Below are 19,245 nucleotides of genomic sequence, written 5' to 3'. Positions count from 1 at the left end.
CTAATTTAATACTTTTTGGCAATACCTTTGCCTCATTCTAGTTTATTTTAATTTGCTCTGCAGGTTCATTAAATCATAAAGTAGTAAAACCCTGTTAAAAAAATACAAAAATATCACACATAGGTTTGATTATGAGCAGTTTTTGTATTTATCTTCACACCTTGTCAGAACCAGAGTAATGTTCAGGTGTAGGTGAACACCACGTGGGCCTTTATTGAACACATTGCAGAAAGAATGTGAGGTTTGCTTTTTTTTATTTTCTTGAAGAAGAAAGGAATTTATATTCGTTTTCTGTTCACAGCTACAGAGTTGAGAGTGGAGTTCTATTATCTCCTTTTGGCCTTCTCATGGATGATTGTAAAATTTTTTGGTAGTTAAGTTATCATGAAATATTGATCTATCAGCACACAGTCTGTCTTTGACAGTCTTTTCAAACAGTAATCACGTGGCAGCTGTACTTTACTCAGGAAAAACAGAATTATGCAAATACAAACACTGTTCAGTTTTAATGCCACATTATTTAGCAAGATAGCAGCTATATATTTGAAATACGAGCAGACTTTGATCTCATTTTTACTGCTTTATAGATGTAGTTTCTTTTTAAGGTACTCAAGGTTCTGGCTGGTGAGGACCTGACTAATCAACAATGCCTTGCATTGTGTCAGTGACTCATGACCACAGCAGATGGAGCAGTGAGTCACCTACCTGATGTTATTAGACTTGTGACAACAAGAAAGGAGATGAAACCTCTCAACTGTATCTGCTTTCCAGACCACAGAAATACAGCACATTGAATTTGCTTTGGCTTACACAGACTGCAAAGCCTGGTGAGGACTCTTTCCTTCAATCACAACTGAAAAATAAGCACACAGGCAAATGGCTGTACTCTAGTACATAGTTCCATACACTCTAAATGCCACTCCGAGATGTTGCCTTCATTTTAAAATCAGGTCATGTGGCAATAAGGCTCTGAAAGTTATGAGAAAGTATTAAAGTATTTATTTCTATTTGTAATGCCTAAGTCCATGGCGGTGGATGGGAATCTTTTTGCTTCTCAAATACACTGTCCATGTGCATTCAGATGTGTAGGTGTGGCACTTGGGGACATGGTTTAGTGGTGGACTTGGCAGTGCTGGGTTAATGGTCAGATCTGATGATAAAGGTCTTTTCCAAGCTAAATGATTCTATACAATCATTTTACACTTCAAAACTTCTGCATGCCAAATTTTTCTAGCTATTCAGGAAGGGCAATGTTGTCTGATAAATGAAAATGTAAATCCTATTTACAGAAATGTGCAGTTGTTTTCCTGGGGGAGGAAGGAGAGTGTCAGCTGACACATAGTCCATAGCTTCAAACACTCTCATGAGGACTGTCATAGTATTTCATGCTTTTAAGAATTTGTGATTAAGAAAACTGGGAGTGAAATTCAAAAGTCTACCTCCTGATCTTTTTTCAGAGTGTATTTCAGATCATTAAGAAGTGGTTAAAAGATTTTTAGTGATTCATACAAAATTAATTAATCAATCAGTTTGTAGCAGATAGATAGTTGATAGCTTTGTTGATACTAGTTCCAAAAAGCAAGAGGGTTGGGCATCAAAAAATATTAAGCCATTCTGTCCTTATCAGAGGGGATCCTTCCAGGCCATTGTTGAATCATATTGCCTGGAGAGCACAGAGATGCAGGTCCCATTTTCCTTGGAGGTGATGTGTGCAAAGAGAAGCCAACCTAAAGTCAAATTTTTTATTCTGTTTCATGGCATCCCTTGCTGGCCAGTCCTATTAGCTTCAGCTCTTTGTAATGTGAAATTAGGTATGTTTTAAGTCTTGGTACAGATCTTTTCTCCAAGCTCCATTTCTCCTGTTTGGCTTCTAGCAATTGTACAATGGACAAACATAATATATATATGAGAGTTGGGACAAAAGAATCAAGAAATGGGCAAAGAGGTGCTGCGAAAATCAGGCCAACTCGTGAAGAAGTACCTTCATGAAGAAGGTGCATGCAGGAGAAGTAACCAAATATATTAAATGAGTTGAAGACTGGATAAATTAGATAGTTGATAGATCAGATAGTTGATAGATTAAATGAGTTGAAGTAATGTAAATAGGAGCTCATATGGGGGAATTTACAGCAGTAGAGACGTTTTTTGAAGTGGTAGTTCTGTGGGAAGACAGAGGCACTGTGAAGGAAGAACTGCACGGAAAAAGTGCTTGGGAGTGATGGTGTGAAAGAAAGTCAAGTAGACGAAACAATGAAGCTTTAGCAGGGAAACAAAAGAGCTAGTTAAGAAAAGCAAATGTCTGGGGGAAGAGTACCTGAAGCTAATTTAAAGGAGAATGAGAATAGCAAATGTGCTTGCATGGAATAAAAGACATAGGAGAAGAATGAACAAAATGCACAGTGAGAAACGGAGAACTTTTGTTATACACACCATAAAAAAAGAGACATTTAATTTGAGGAAAAAATGGTTTTCTTGTCTGTTTTTTTTAACAAAACATAGGAAATTTAATGTGCAATAGTGCTTTGGTTATGTATGAGTGTTGTGGTTTAACTCCAGCCAGCAACCAAGCCCCACAAAGCTGCTCTCTTACTTTCCCCCCACAGGATGGGGGAGAGAATCAGAAGGGTAAAAGTGGGTTGAGATAAACACAGTTTAATAGGTAAAGCAAAAGCCGTATGCACAAGCAAAGCAGGAAAACAAGGAATTAATTTCCCACTTCCCAAGGGCAGGCAGGTTCAGCCATATCCAGGAAAGCTGGGCTCCATCACATGTAAGGGTGACTTGGGAAGACAAGTGCCATCACTCCAAATGTCCCCCTTTTCCTTCTTCTTCCCCCAGCTTTATATGCTGAGCATGATGTCTAATGGTCTGGAATATCCCTTGGGTCACCTGTCCAGGCTGTGTCTCTTCCCAGCCTCCCCTGTACCCCCACAGCCTCCTCACCAGCAGGGCAGTATGAGAAGCAGAAAAGGCCTTGGCTCTGTGGGTTACTGCTCTGCTCAGCAGTAACCAAAACAACTCTATATTATCAACCCTGTGTTCAGCACAAATCCAAAACACAGCCCCATACCAGCTGCTGTGAAGAAAATTAACTCAACCCCAACCAAAATCAGCACAATGAGGATACAATTTTTTTTCTTCCCTGGGTCAAGAATGTGTATCATACACTGGCAAGTTTTCTCTGCTTTTATGCTATAAATTGCACTTGCTGCTATCAGAAACCACAAAGATAATAGTTGTGTTAGGAAAATATCATAGATCACATATCAGTCACCCACTTTGATCTTTGCAGATTCCAGGCATCAAGAAGTCCCCCAAAGGTCACACAACAAATTGCTCCTCGAACCTTCCTCAAAACGGTGAGCAAGCAAGAAGTGACAAAGTACACACCAAGTTCACAGTTTGGCAGCATCAATTTTGTAGATGACTCACTGGCCAGTAGGTTGTCTTTGTCTAATCATACAGGCAATCTGATCTTCCCTCATAGTTTTAGTGCAGCTGTGTCAGTGTTATGCTAGATGGCGTTTAGCCGTGTACCATAAACATTTATGAAATTAGGAGAATTACAAAACTGTATTGTTGTCATTTCAAACTATGCATACAGTGTGATAAAACCTTGTAAGAAGGTCAGTCATTCGTATACTCTGACTTCCCATTTCCTATTCTAAATATATGTTATGAATGTATTTCCCCCGTGCATGTGTATCTAACATCAAGTTATTTATTTCATTAAGACAGGACAGAATTTAAGCTAAAATTGGTCTTTGTGCTTTTACAGATTTTAGCAGATTTGTCATTATTTATATCCACGTAAGAGGAACAGCTCCAATATTTCCAGTTTTAAAATTGCCTGCCCTTCTGAATGATGGTATTTTGTTCATCTTTCCATTGTGGAATTGAAGGTGGCTTGAATTAGTATTCCTTCAAGGATGGGTATTGCTGCCTTTTTTTTTTTTTTGCTGTTTCATGCCACACAGTTTTTAGTGGTTGTTATGGTGAGTAAGTTTGTGTATTAAATAGAAGAGAACAGAAATCCCACAATAAAGGTTAGCCATTTACAGCTGGCTTCTTCCCTGAGGCTACAAAAACACATGAATCCTTCATTCGGAAAGGTCTGACTTTTAAAATTCATAAATTAAAGATGCTCTAATCCATTTGCTCAAGCCAGGACTAGCCAGGATTCTCAGCTGACCGTGTATCTTCAAAATTGCTAGTGCAAGCACAAAGTCATTGCTACACTGATATTTAACTTGCATGTGCTCTTTGTTAAAGTACACAAGAAAAAGCCATTGAATGATTTGGAACAAAGAAATGCATTTAATTAAGAAAATGTAGGTGCCCCCTCCATCTTGCCTTTCTCGAGTTTGTGAATCGTTATACAATGCATTGTTTTCATGAGTATGTTTTTTTACTTTAGCCCACTATTTCCCCACATCATCTGCTTCTCAAGGTTGTTGTTGAAGTCAACAAAACAAGGATTCTTCTGTGGAAACACTAGTTCACTTAATTTCTCCTGCAGTTTTCCTTCTCTGATGAGAAATTATCCCCCAGGAGTCATGATCTCGCTTACATTTGAGGACACAGGGAAAGGAAAAGGTGGTGCACCCTGGTAGCCCTCTCACAGACCATTAAGATTTGGGAGATACCCTCCCTGTCCCTCCCTGCACCTCCTTCCTCCCCCTCCACTTGCTGCTGCCCTGGAGAGATCTGCCTCCCTCCTGCAGCATCTCAGGTGCTGCTGGTGCCCAAGCAAGGGAGGCATCTGAGAGAGATTCCACTAAGAAGGGGCATTTGGGAGAAGGCATTGGTTCTGCCATCCCTGGGTCCTTGCAAAAACAAATAATTGCAGGAGCTGGCAGCACTCTCAGAAATATTCTGCAATGTACTTTCTGAGGGAAGATAAAAGAACTCAGAACAGCATGCTGTCTTCACTGTGTATTTCACTGCTATTTCCCAGCTTTTTTCCATTTTTTTTTCCAGTATTACTCAGGCAAGATGCTTGCTTAAATGCCTGTTGAAATATGACAGGTGAAGTTCATAATCCATATGGAATGTCATTTGGAAAAAATATCATGGCATATCCCTCTGTAAGTTCACATCACGTGCAGTCTTGGGCTTTCACACAAAATTATGCACAAAAAATATTTTTAAGCAGTTTACTTCTGAATTCAGGATATTTAAAAATTTAAAGTAATGGACTGTATCTTTTGTAGCTTTTGAAACTAAATTTGTATTGTCTACATAAAAAACATAAACCTGCTAAAATAACAGAATTGAGACTGGGTCACCTACAGGGAAAGGCTTTCATAAGTATCTTGATTTTTAAAAAATCAAATACTTCTGTGTACTTCAATACAAGGGAGGATTCTACTTTTGATGGAGGCCTGAATCCCATGTTATTTAAGAATCAGAAATGACCTGGGGGCAGAGGCAATGACCAAACTATGAAAATTACAGCAAGTATATTGCTTTGCAAATTATTTTGAAGTACTTGAGCATGAGTAGGCCAGAGAGCTACTGTGGAATGAATTTTAGTGGTCACATTTTAGGAACAGGAGCTGCCAGAGCTATATGAAATAAAATCTAGGTGACACTGACATCCTAAATGACCCAAAGGAGAGATAAAATCTGCTGGAGGAGTGGCATAAGGATAGCAATGCCAACAAGAACTACTGTATTGCTGCAGGAACTGTGAAAATAAACAGCAAATGATACCATGAAAGCAATCCAGACAAGACCCCCTGGAGCACGGAGGTTGTCATGGACCATAAAATACAGTTAAAACTGCTCATCAGAAACTACAAATAAGCACTAAAAGGAGAGGCTTTACAAGCAGCAAGTATGACTTGCCAGGAAGCTGCAGGCCCTGAAGATATATTCCTGATGCTGATCTTATAGGATGCAAACACAGGAAAAAGAATAATAGTTGGGAGAAGTTTACATCGTAACACCAAATTTATCATTAAGAAACAGGCTGTCAGAAAGAATAAAAAAAAAAAGACTGGTGATGTGACTAAGCTTTAAACAAAGAAAAAACAATAGAATCACAATGCCTGCTGAAAAGCAGCGTGTTCATTAGCTGTAGGGAACAACTGGGAGTGAAAGTACAAGTTGTAGAGAGAAGGGAATTATTGAAAGAAGAAAATATACTGATTTAAACTATACTTCACCAAGAACTTCTTGAAAGTATTAACAATGACCGCTAGAGAGGAAGAAACAGCCATAATTTGCCCAAAATGAATGAATGGGTAAAAGAAATTATCTTTTGTTCAAAGTAACATAGAGAGAATCTGGGAGGACTGAGGGAACACGATGTATCTGACACAGCCTGGCAATCAGCAACTGATATGACAATCATATTTTAAAATAAACTAATGAATCAACATGGTTGTGAGCCTGCACCAAAGCAGGTCATGGTAACTTTCTAGATCCTGCTCTGGTGAGATAATGGGTGCAGAGCAGATGTGAGACAACTGAGCAGAGACAGGGCAATGAAGGACTCATTGCACTGAGGGTTTGCCCAGGATGAGTGAGTCCTTTACTGTGCCAGTAATCAATTTACTGATTCTTTTCACCTATGAAGCCATTCAATTTTCATATAATGTGACCTCTCTGGCTTTTGGAGATGAGTTAGTCTTCCAAGCACATAGTTTTTATTTCAGTACCTTTGAACATCTTTCAGCAAACAGGTTGCAGGTTATATCCTTGTCCCTTGTGGAGTGTGTGAGCTGCTGAGGATCTTTGATTTGTATGCAAATGGAGTTAGGAGACAAGTGCTGTTTTAGGGCAATGCCTGCAATGTGGTAGAAGCCAGTTTTCACGTGATTTCTGAATTTCTCTGGGTCACACCCAGTGGTCAAACAGGTGCCTAGCACTAGGGAGCCAGGTTGAGTGAGGGACAGACCATCATCTTCTTCCAAAGCTTTCTTTGTTGTGCCCACCCTAATACCCCTGTGCCATTCTCTGTGTTTATTCCCTCAGCATCATGTTAGGGCTGTCCCCAGGGAAGACCCCAGCTGACATCAGCCAGAGCTGACCTTCTGTTTCAGACTTGCCTAAAAGTCAGCTTGTAATTTCTCTCACTGGGAATTTGAGATCAGGCTTTGAAGCCATATTTTCCTTCTCAATTTTAATAGCTTTTATTTTAACAAAATGTATGCCTTCTTATGTTTTGTGTAGGTAAAATAATTCTCTTCAGTTCTAATACCATTTCATAATGGAAAAGACATTCAGTTCCAAAGTCTGCATGTATTTTAAGGTGTCTAAGTGCAATTTTTTCCAACTAATCAATCTGTAAACTGTTGATTGTTTTCAACTGATTTTAGTATGCTACCCACTGTGATTAGTAATTTGACAGGTTTCTGCTTTTGACTGAAAAACAAAGGACATTCAGGATTGTTTTGAAACCCTTACATGATTTTCTTGCCTTGCAAGATAAAAGAGATGGCAGTAAAAAAATTTCTACAGTGCAGTAGAAACAGTGAGGGCAAAATCTCATAGGAACTTGAGTTAATTCAATTTTGTGTTAAAAACTTTTTTTTTGCAAGCATCTCTACTCTGAGGCATAACTGTGGAAACAAATAAAAAGAAGTTTAATTTATTTGGGTTTTGGTAACTTTTAATCTAGACCATATCACCTGATAATTCTATTTTATCTGTGTAACGAAAACACATCTTGCTGTAGGTACTTATTCAAGGAAAACAAATAATAAAGCAAATGCTGCAGTAAGAAGCTTCTGTTTTATCCTTATCAGAACAAAAAGTCCTCTGAGCATGCAAAGAATCTTGCTCTGATTTACAATAATGATTTTTTTATCCTTACATATTTCAAGGCAACTGGCTTGCAATTTATGAGTTGAGTTTTCACTTTTTTTTCTAGACTGACACAGCCAAAGGCAGGGAGACCATGGCCAGGAACTGACTGGGGAGATGTCACTGTTACTTAGCTGGAATAAAACATTTAATGCCTCAGCTTCTCTGCTTCACAAGACTGCAGCCTTTCTTTTATCTCTGATTGACTGCTCCCAAGCCTCCAGTCATATAAATACTTCCACAATGTTATTGATCTGTCAAGTCCTGCAAAAGCAAAGCACAATTTCTGTTCATGCTATATCCCTCCTGTGATGTGTATGTGACACAGAAACAGCAAGGGACAGGCACATCTCATGTCTCATTTCCCAGAAGGCCACAGTATTGCCATCATTTGGATCAAAAGATAGGTTAATAAGCCATCCATCTCAAGGTTTTAATTTACTTCAGTAAAATTATGTACTATGAAAAGCACAGGTTTTCTCATGAATTTTTAAGATGCATGTGTTTCTTTCCAGCATAATTCACAGAAGTTGGTTGATTGGTATGTATTTTCTGCATGCACATGCATCTGTGTCAGCTGTGGAAGGAAAAGGGTTTCACCCTAAGTTATCTACTTTTGCAGCTATGTTATATTTAATCCATTCTCATTTTTTTAGCAATGACCACTCCGTATTTTTTTGCCAGCTCCTGCATAGAGATGTCTCCACGGACTGTTCTCTCATTCCTGTATGTGTTTGTGTAGACTAAACTCTCCTTTCTTTACCTTGGCTGCTCCATTTAGATGTGTGGTTAGGCACAAAAGGCATGCCATAAAACTAGAAGCCATAACTTTAGTGTAGCATGCCTACACCACTCCCCTAATGAGGCATCTAGTTCTTTCTTTGAGATATTCTGAAGTTGACATGAAAACTAAGCAACATTCGAACTCCTGATGCTGATTTCAGTCACAGGCTCCCTCTTGTTTCTTTTGAGATTTCCTTTCAGGGCTGGCATGGATAGATGACTCTGAAATTAGGGTAGGAGGGTTAGGCTGAATCTTGATCCCTGGAGCACTCTGAGCTCATTCTGGAACCTCAGCCTGGGTCAGAACTGGGTCTGATTGGTCTGATATGATAGGCATCTCTATAGCTATTCAGCTGATGAAGTTGGCTTTTAAATGACAGTCAAAACAGTTGTAGGCTCTGGGGTGTTTGATTAAAATTGCTTCCCCTCCTGTGGTGGGAATGATGGAGAAGCACAAAGATGTGCTTGTGTGATAAGGAACTGTGAAAATGAGACTCGTTGTCGAACAACACGAACCATGATACTGGTAGCATTTTTATAAAAAGATAAGAGAGGGTCATGTTTGCAGTGTAGAACACCACAAAGCTGTAACAAAAGCATTTTCTAGTGACTAATATCTTGTTGTAAATGACAGTGTTAAAAATGAATCATTAGAAATTACTGTCTTTACCGTCGACTGTATAATTCATATGCTGCTCTGGGCTAGATTCCCAACTGCTTGTGCATCACTCTCCTCTCAGGTCTACAGGACTGGAAAACAAAAGTGTTTTTTAATCTGAGGGATTCTGTAACCTCTGTTGAACTGCAAGGCTGAGCTTCTTGATGCCTGAGCATGTCTCAGAGGGCGTCATGGCACCTGGGAGTCTGCACCATGCACAGGTACTCATCGCTGCTTTAATGGAAAGGCTGCTGAACTGTGTACCTGGTGCTGCCACCCCGCCTCTCCCACGCTCCTAACCCTTTTTTTCCTGTGATTATAATGTTCTCTTTTGTTGTTTATATCTCATACTTTCTACCTACTTCACTCTACATATTTGAGAAAGGACCTCAGCATTGCAAATGCACGAAGTTAATTTAGTTGTTTGGGGTTTTTTTTAAAGAACATGTAAGTATCAAGAAAAGCTTTTAAAACAGAGTTTCTGTTTGTTTTCTGCAATAGTGTGTGCTCAAAGGGAGACATAAGATGCTCCCCACAACACTTGGAATACACTAGGTTTTTTAAGTTAATGGGATGTTACAGTTTGAAGAAGTAGCAATTTGCTGGTAAAAAAACCAAAAAACAAAACAACTGGGCAAACACTTGTTTGAAAACAGGATGCTACAAAGAGCACCTTGCCTCATTATTATAAAAATTCTATTTAGCTTGTCTTGGAAAATGTTTTCTGGCAGTTCCACTGATGCTGGAAAGTTGTCCAGAATTAAACTTGCACTGACTAATGATTGATGGCTTATTTCACAAAAGCTGCAGGCTGTGGATACATTGTCAGTGTTCTTACTCATGGTGTATACAAGTAAGGAGATGGGGTTGTAAGTTGGTTTTTTCCATATGTTACACACTCTAGTTTAAAGCATGCCTCTAGCTTGCCGTTTGAAATGCTTCTTAATAAACAAATTAAGACTGGGGCAAAGGAAGGCACTTCAGAGAATTTGAATAGCACCCAACATTTAAAGGAAAGCTAGCTGTGTCAAAGAAATACAGCAGAGACCAAGGAGTTAGTTTGTTCTGGTAGATCATCCCTACACACTTTTCCCAGCCACCAGCCAAGTTCTTTCTCCAATGCCAGCCAAGAACTACTTGCAGCTGGCAAAAATCCACAGTTATCAGTGCAATGAAAAAGAGGTGAGCCAAAAAACCAAAAAAAGGGCAGTGTGTCCCTGTTGATAGCGAGGTGTGGGTTCCTGTGCCCTTATCCAGCTTGTAAGGGTAAGGGAATAAATAGTTAACAAAGATAACATTTATACAGTGATTCAGCTCAGTGGAATGTGTGATGATTTCCCAGGTCTCTGGAATCTGTTTTGTGCTGTGGAGTGTATGAAGTTCACACAGGACCTGTGGAGTTCATACAGGACCTGGTTTCCCTGAGGTTCATGGAAAGACCGTAAGTGACCTTAAAAATTACCATAAAACTGTTCTTTGGTAATTTTGGGTATGACACATTAAGAACACAGAGAGGTAGAGAGGCAGAGAGAGCACAGATGAAATCCTGGTGAAAGAAGGCAGAAATCTTTCAAAATCATGACAGTGGAGAAAAGGAGGCTCAGGGGAGGCCTTACCATTCTCTACAACTACGTGAAAGGAGGCTGTAGTGAGAGGGCATCTGTCTCTTCTCCTAAGTAACAACTGACAGGATGAGAGGAAATGGCCTCAAGTGGCAGCAGGGGAGGTTTAGGTTGGATAATAGGACACACTTCTTCACTGAAAGGGTGGTCAGGCCACTCAGGGAAATGGTGGAATCATCATCCCTGGAGGTATTTAGAAGATATGTAGATATGGCACTTAAAGACAGGGTTTAGTGGGACTTGGCAGTGCTGGGTTACTGGTTGGACTCAATAATCTTAGAGGTCTTTTCCAACCTAAATCATCCTATGAATCTTGCAAACAGAAAATGAGTGGATCTAGCAGATCCCCCAAAGCTCACAAAATGTGTGAAACATAGAGTGAAAATAAGGGATATTTCCAGTTCTGATGTTAGCACCTATAAATAAAAAAGGACCTCATAAAGCTCAGCATTTCTGTAGTTTCTTATTCTTAGAATAAGAGACTTTTCCATGTAGGCCTTATTCTTTGTGGACTCCATTGCACAGAAAGTACTAACCAGATTCTTACAGACTGAAAAATACTGAGATGCAGAAAAGGATCTTACACAGAGTCCAATCAGCCTTGCCTGAATACGTAGAGGAGAAAATGAGCCATGTAAGATTTAAATTTTGCTTTTCAAAGAACTCAGAGTACCAGATAGGAAAAGCCATGCTTCTAGTGGCTGGTTAATCACTATTCTAACTTATCTCTGTAGTTTTTACCAAGGAGTCCTGTAAAATCAGATCATGGAAATTACAAGAAGCAAAAAAAATTAACACATTCTTCTGCCCTTTTCACTGTAATCAGGCACTGCTTAATACACTAGATGTCTCTCACTTGTCGTGCAGTGTTTTGTATGTCACATACACATAAGCACACACATGAACAAGATAAAATTTTGTTCAAGAAATCCTGAAGTATTTTTAAAATTTATAGCTGAGTTTAACTAATACCAAACACATAAGGCCATTTAAAAATTTGCACGTCTCAGTTGCCTAACTTTCAAAGGCTGTTGAAGCACTTAATCCAACTAAGAAGCAGTAGGATCTGTGCTCCATTTAGACCTTTTAATACATCTATGTGAGCATGTGTTTGTGTGTGTGTGTGTGTGCACACAGGCACATACTCATCTGTTCTTTCTCAAGCAAAAAAATAATTTAGATCAGCTGCTCTTTAAAGAGAAAGTCTCCCCAGGCTGCCCCAAACTGCCTGTTACTGCTCTGAATTAGTATTTATAACAAATTAACTCTGATCTGGTCCAAGACTGGAGATCTAAACCGTGAATATGAGCTGGTGTTTGTACACTCGTGGTGCACTGAACACTGCTTGAAAGGCCAGGAGTGTCCTGTGGAAATATCCCCATCTAGTGGGTGTCACCGGGCTGAGGACGCTCCTCTGGCATACCAGGACACTACCTGTCCACTGTTCTTGTGGCAGTTGAACATCTATTGTTTTCTTGAAGGAAAACAGCAAAAGTAGGAACCTTCTACTATCTGTGAAATTATTTCCAATCTTACCTGGGTATTTCGAACAACAGACAATATTTTTATGTGGACTTTCAATGATGGACTGCTCTGCTTTTCTCACTACAGAGTATGCTGAGTCCATTATGCATAAAAAAAGCTAAAATATCTCTGATGGTTTGTCCAGAAATTTTCTGAATGAGTTTTTAAAGAAATGAAAAACTCTGAAAAGTTTTCAGACTTGTCACACCCTCTCCACAATTAGAGGTATTACTTTTCTCAGAACATGTTTTACATAAGAAGAAAGAGTTTATTAGGGTTTGAGAACTGGTATGTTTGTAAATGCTTGCTACTCTCTTCAAGACAAATTATGTGAGAGCAAAGTCAAAATACAGTATTATCCTAATGTGAGACATGGCTACAAAACCTTGTATCTATTTTCTTTCCTTTCTTTTGAAGGAGTTGTTCTTAGCTGATGGAAAAAAAAAGTTTGTTCCTAGACCCACTAAAATTAGTAGGAGTTTTGACATTAATAGGGCTAGGGCTTAGTGAGGAATATTTCAGGAAGGAATACAGCATAGCAAAGCCTGCAGTACATTCAGTCCTAAAGAAAGTACAGTACACATGTAATGGTCACCCAATTAATGCTTTCTTACTTGTCTTTCTCAGAAAGGATTAGTGACTGCAATGGTGTAATAGCTATTTAAGGATGGTTGAATAATGTAATGACATCTAACTAATCAGACACCTATCGCTGATATTTGACAGCAAGGCTTCAGATTCTCCAGCATCCCATCCAGGCTGGGAATTTCTGCCACAAATCCAGGCTGCAGCACACTCTGGGAATTTAGGTAGAAGCTGAGAAGGTTTCCTGAGAGGAACTGAGCAGCACATCAGGTGGCTGGAATTGTAAAAAGTCCTCATCTCTCTTGTCACACCTTTTAATGCTTATCTTATTATCAACAAACAGAACATACATAGTTTTACACACACATACACATGTATATATTCCTAAGAATAGGTAACATTCTTTCTCTACAAACACATTTATAGAGGCATTTTACTTTCTGATTCAGCTGGCTTGTCCCATGTATGCATGTTTTTTTTCTTTTCAGCAAAATTTCCCTCAAAATAGTTTACATTGCAATCTACAAGGTATTGTTTTAAGATGTAGGTTTGAGTGCTGTGGTTATGAAACCAGGAGGTTAACGTTACCAGCTCAAGGCAGGCACCGTGGGGACAGGTGCCATGCATGTTTCTCCGTGTAGCTCTGCCAAGGCACATTAATCTTGATCTGCAACATTCCTGCTATTCCAGTCCTGGGCCCCTCTTGTGCCAAATTTTATAGTTTATTTGTTTACAGCTATAGCAATGTTTCCATTGAAGCAGAAGTTATTGTGAATACCTCTCATGCATTTTCAGCTTCTGCTTTTTACTCTGCTGGTTTGATCCATCTTGTCTGGGGTGCCTGTTTGGAAGGGAAGGGCCCAGACGTGGGGCTGACTGGCACTGAAGTAATGCCATGATTTTACATGATCTGAATGCCAAAAGCAGAGCACCCCGAAGTTAATCATTGCTTATTATGACTGACTCAGCCTCTCTAATCCTTTTCCATCCTCAGTCCTTGTCACTGTGCCACTTGACCTGTTTCCTCAGGGCTGGACTCTGTGTGTCTGCCATGCATCGCACAGGAATTCAGTCTGAGGGGGGGAAATGATTCTTGAAAACTTTAGGGGCCGACTCTGCTCAGACCAAAAGTTGTTGGGGGGACGGATGAAGCCTTTGAGCTCACTGGACATAAAACTTTGTATCTCATGCAGTTGCTCACCCTTCTCTTCCTGTGCTTGCAGCAGAACCACTTGTCTTTTACATAGAGAGGAATATCCAGTTTCAAACAAAATGGACAGTTCATATGCAGGAGTTTTGCCTCCAGGACTGGGAGTAGAGATACAATCTCCTGCCACCACCACACCTGTTCAGAATCTGCAGGAGGTCATTTTTATTTCCTTTCATGGCATTCATCACCCCTGGCAAAGAGATAAGGGCAGCAGAACACTGCTGGGCGATTGATATGTTTGCACTGCTCTGCATTAAGAGCTGATGTTTGTGCAACACTTGGCTTACACACTTCTAGTATATCCTGTTACCAGAAAAAAATGGAATTACATGGTTTGCTCCCACTCTGCTTACACTGTGTACTCCTCCTAAGGAGTGATACATGCCAAGAATTTGTGACAGTAACAAAGTGCAAGTTTGTCATAGACTCCAGGTAAAGTAGGATGGGCAGTGCAAAACATATGAGGTGATATGTAGATTTCTAATACTATTTCCCTTGCTTTCCAGATTACTCTTATCACTTCTCTGCTAGCTCAGAGGTCAGAAACAGCCCAGCAGGAAACAACCACGTGCTACAGTGATCTGCCCAAGCCAAACCATCTCGGCACTGGGGCATCTGCCCCACCAGGGCTTGGCTGCTTGCCCAGAACCTGCTGCTGGTATGGCCAGGGGGAATGAGACCAAGCTTCCTTTGCACTAATTCCTGCATCCATAGGGATGAGGAGGCAGGTGAAATGGACAATCCCCTTCCATGTGGGACCCTGGTATATGTTGCATCCACTCGGCATGAGAGCTCACCAGAGGCACACAAGGTACAGATGGGCAGACCTCGGTATTTCCAGTTTCACTTGACTGCTTGTATTAGGTTTGCCTGGCAAGGTTTTGGTAGCGGGGGGCTGCAGGGGTGGCTCCTGTCAGAAGCTGCTAGAAGTTTGCTCCATGTCCAGTATAGCCAATGCCAGCCAGCTCCAGGATGGACCTGCTGCTGGCTGAGGCCGAGCCCATCAGCAATGGTGGTAGCACCTCTGGGATAATGTATTTAAGAAGGGGGAAAAAAGCAGAGCAACAGCAATTGCAGCTGGAGAGAGGAGTGAGAATATGTGAGAGGAACAGCCCTGCAGACACCAAAGTCAGTGAAGAAGGAGAGGGAGGGGGTGCTCCGGGCTCTGAAGCAGAGATTCCCCTGCAGCCTGTGGTGCAGACCATGGTGAGGCAGCCACGCTCCAGCAGCCCAGGGGTGACCCCATACCAGAGCAGGTGACTGCCCAAGGGAGGGTGGAATCCCATGGGAATCCCACGCTGGAGCAGGCTGTTCTGGAAGGACTGCACCCTGTGGAAGGGACCCCTGCTGAAGCAGCTCACGAAGAACCGCAGACCTTGGGAAGGACTCACACTGGAGAAGTTCATGGAAAATTGTCTCCTGTGGGAGGGACCCCACATCGGGAGCAGGGAAAGAGTATAAAGGAGTCCTCCCTCTGAGGAGGAGAGAACAAGGTGTGATGAACTGACCACTGCCCAAATTCCCCATCCCCCTGTGCCACTCGGGGAAGGAGAAAGAGAAATTTGGAATAAATTTAAGCCTGGGTAGAGGTAGGGTTGGGAAAAAGGTGTTTTAAGATTTGGGTTTTATTTCTCATTATCCTACTCTGATTTGATCGGTAATAAATTAAATTATTTTTCCCTAAGCCAAGTCTATTTTGCCCATGACAGTAACTGGTGAGTGATCTCTCCCTGTCCTTATCTCAACCCATGACCTTTCATTGTATTTTCTGTCCCCTGTCCAGCTGAAGAGGGGAGTGATGGAGTGGCTTTTGTGGGTACCTCATGTCCAGCCAGAGCCAACCCACCACACGGCTGCTCGACACAAATGAGAGTCAGCAGGTCCCTCCTCTTGTGCAGAAGGTACCAGGTATTTACAACTGACACTTTACCAGCAAGACAAAATAGTGCACAGGACCACAAACCACAAGATTACGCTGCTGGTATTTCCAGTTTTAAGCAGTAAAAATCCCTATTTTAGTTCCTTAGAGCATCCAGCTGGTGGTGCCAAATAGTAACTACAAAGGACATTTTTTTCTGTATTTTGAAGGCTTGGAATACAAATTGTTTGGATAAAGGCTTAGACTGTTTTTAGCAACTGTCCTTCTCACTCTCAGTGAACTTAGCAGGTCAGCTTCTAAAAGTCAACTGTTGTGTGTTTATGCCTCACACCAAGGGATATGCTCTGATTTATTTGAAAGCTCATACTGTGCGTGATCTGTAGAAGATGTACATAGATGTACATCTATAGTCCCCTACATAAGCAGGGGAATATCAGGCCCAGGACATTTTGGCATGGAGTAATATGTTTATTGCTTCATAAATCATGGTAAACCTTAAAAATACATACACCTGTTCTCCTGGGGGGTGAGTTATCTCTGTACCTGGCATTTATAACTTATGTGATCTGATGTCCTATTCAGGATCTTTAGTACATTTATTAAGGCTGTTGATGAGTCAGCTTGTGACCTTCTTTTTCTGTGAAGTTCAGTAGTTAAAAGTATTTAGCTTGGAAGAAGATACCTGTTTTCAAATTTGAAAAGGGGGGCAAGGGGGAGGAGGCGAAGGAACACCGTGTTATGTTTCCTTGGCCAAACGGTGACCTATAAAATGTGCTGGTGAGAACAGAAAATGTAATGCACCATCAGCTGCAGCCACAGATTGTTTTCATTCTTTTTGATATTTGATTATGAAGGTTAAAGCAGGGGAAAGGCAGTGCTGGCCTGAAGTGCTACCTTTCCTATGGCTCCCTGCCACCTGAGTCGGTGCTGCTTTGAAAGGGTCATGTTCTTCGCTGGCAGGCAGAGGCAATGAGGAATAAACCCCAGGAGGGCCAGTTTTTACAACAGGTCATACATATGCTTATTTTGGAAAGTGTTTTGCCCCGTTCTGGAGGGTGCCCACTGTTCCCATGGGCCTCTTGCTTCCCGCTGAAAGATTGGAACAGACTGTTGCTTGCACAAGCCACGAGTTTTGCTGAGATAGGCTGAGCAGGTGGCAAGTGTGAATGTGGCCAGTCAGGGTGGGGAAAGTGTCAGAAAGGTGAGTCAGGCGGAGGGAGATGTGGAGAATGACGCAACCGAGTCATGCTTCCCTCACTTGGACTCCAGAACTGCTGGACTCGTGGCCAGTACAGTTCATCCAGGCACCATGACAGTCATTTCCCAGAGAACAGTATTCAGAACTTTGGCCACTAAAAGAAAGTAAATAAATGTTACATGATGAATGAACACTGAGAAGGACCTGGCTCCAAAGGCATCTGCTTAAGATTTCTATTTTTCCATTTATCAAAAGAATGCTTTAATTTGGTTTCAGGGATGAAGACACTACAATATGAGTGTTTATTATAAAATCATGATATGAGAAGCAGTATTAATTATATTGTCAAGAAAAAATTTCTGGTACGGTAAAATCAATCAGTGTGGTTGGTTTGTTCAGTGTTTTAAAAATACACTGTGTGGGAGAAATATTAGAGGAACAGCCTGCTCTGTTCTGAGATAGTGTGTTAACAAGTATGACTTTGTGTTGTTTTGCTCTGCTGAATTATGCCTCGTGAAATCTCCTGAAGTATTCCCTGTGCAAATGTGGCAGCTAATGATTTTACTCAGACTCATTAAGAAAATTAAATCCTCCTCAAAGAATTATATCCAAACATTCTGCAAATGTTTTGAAACACAGTGGCTGCACTCTGCCCCAGTTGCCCTTGTGAAATCCTGCTGTAGTGAATGGGAGGCTACGTGTGAGCATGGGCTGGACTGTAGCCTGTCCCTGCTGGCTGAGCACTTACAGCTCACCTTTACAGCATTCCTTCAGGGAAGTGTGTGTGTGGGGGGGGTATCACTTGTTCTTGTCTTCACAGTGCCTTGAATCTGTCTCACAAGAATGGCCTGAGATGATGCAGCAGTGGAAGAAATATGGGACAAGCACTGCCATCTTTTACATCCACATAATGAACACCCAGAGAGGTAAAGTAGGAGTCTCTGGTTAAGCTCTGGTCGCTCACGCCTGGGCTGCGTGACTGCAACAAAGAACAGAATGTAGCTGCTTGCCCTCATGTGTGTGTGCACTCATTCACCTTTTGATGGAATCAAGAGGGTAAATTGTACCACTGATGGAACTTCTCAAGCTGTGTACATGCTGCCTTTTCTCCTGGGTGTTTAGTTAAATGAGGTTTTCCTTTTCCTGCAGGCAAGCGAATTGTTTCCTTTTTCCCTTTGATGTCCCAGGACTCTGTTTCTCAGCCTGCCTGTCTTGCCTTAATTCCTTTTCATAAAAGAGCCCTTTTATCGTACATGCTACAGTTGTTGGATAGGCCTATTTGATATGTCATGATGAAACCAAATAAGCAGCTTTTTAAACATCTTGTATCACTTCTTTTTTCCATATGTCTCATCACTGGATTTAATAGTATCATAAGTGTCATGATTTTTGGTGGGTTTTTTGTGGAGCTGCAGCTTCTGGATTTTTTACCTTACAATAAACATGAAAATAACTTACATATCAAGCTGTTGTGGTTTCCAAAAAACACTTAACAACATGTTCAGTTTTATGTGAAAAGCAAATTACAAGCACATTCATTGTGAGAAAACTTCAGACTAGGGGCCCTGAGCCACGATTTTAGAATGCTTGGGGATCAGTGATATTTCATACACAGTTGTTTGTTGTTTATTAGCAGACAAGCAACATGACAGGATTAGTGGAAAATTTTGGATTAGGAATTCAATGACCATTCACACTTACTGACTGTGTTGTCTTAGGCACATGGTAGTTTTCATCACATCCAGAAATGTGACTAATAATTTAGCCAATTACTATAAAAATTAAATCTGTTTTATGGGCTGATCAGATGATCTTCTGCTTATGAGTTTTTCTAAACCAGGAATATCTGAGCCACTTAGTGGGTGCAGTCTTTAATTCCTGAGAAACTCTTATACTGAACATCGTATTTTAAAGAATAACTAGCAAAAATAGGATTTGTATAACTCTTATAAGGTGAAATTTGTTATTAGATAT

The 19,245-nt window shown here is 40.8% G+C and overlaps 1 long non-coding RNA gene across 1 annotated transcript; it reads left to right on the top strand.

Annotated features, from left to right (window-relative positions):
• The first annotated feature begins 653 nt into the window (after nucleotides 1-653).
• Nucleotides 654-15,966, top strand: LOC135415504 (uncharacterized). The gene is made up of 5 exons (XR_010431163.1): nucleotides 654-827; nucleotides 3,293-3,359; nucleotides 9,336-9,474; nucleotides 10,596-10,694; nucleotides 14,701-15,966. It is a non-coding gene; the product is annotated as an uncharacterized LOC135415504 (long non-coding RNA).
• Nucleotides 15,967-19,245: the final 3,279 nt, after the last annotated feature.

This window comes from Pseudopipra pipra, chromosome 6, assembly GCF_036250125.1.
Source record: "Pseudopipra pipra isolate bDixPip1 chromosome 6, bDixPip1.hap1, whole genome shotgun sequence".
In the NCBI taxonomy this organism is placed as follows: domain Eukaryota; kingdom Metazoa; phylum Chordata; class Aves; order Passeriformes; family Pipridae; genus Pseudopipra; species Pseudopipra pipra.
Note: the sequence above shows the minus strand (reverse complement) of the source record. Positions and strands in the feature narration are given on the sequence as shown.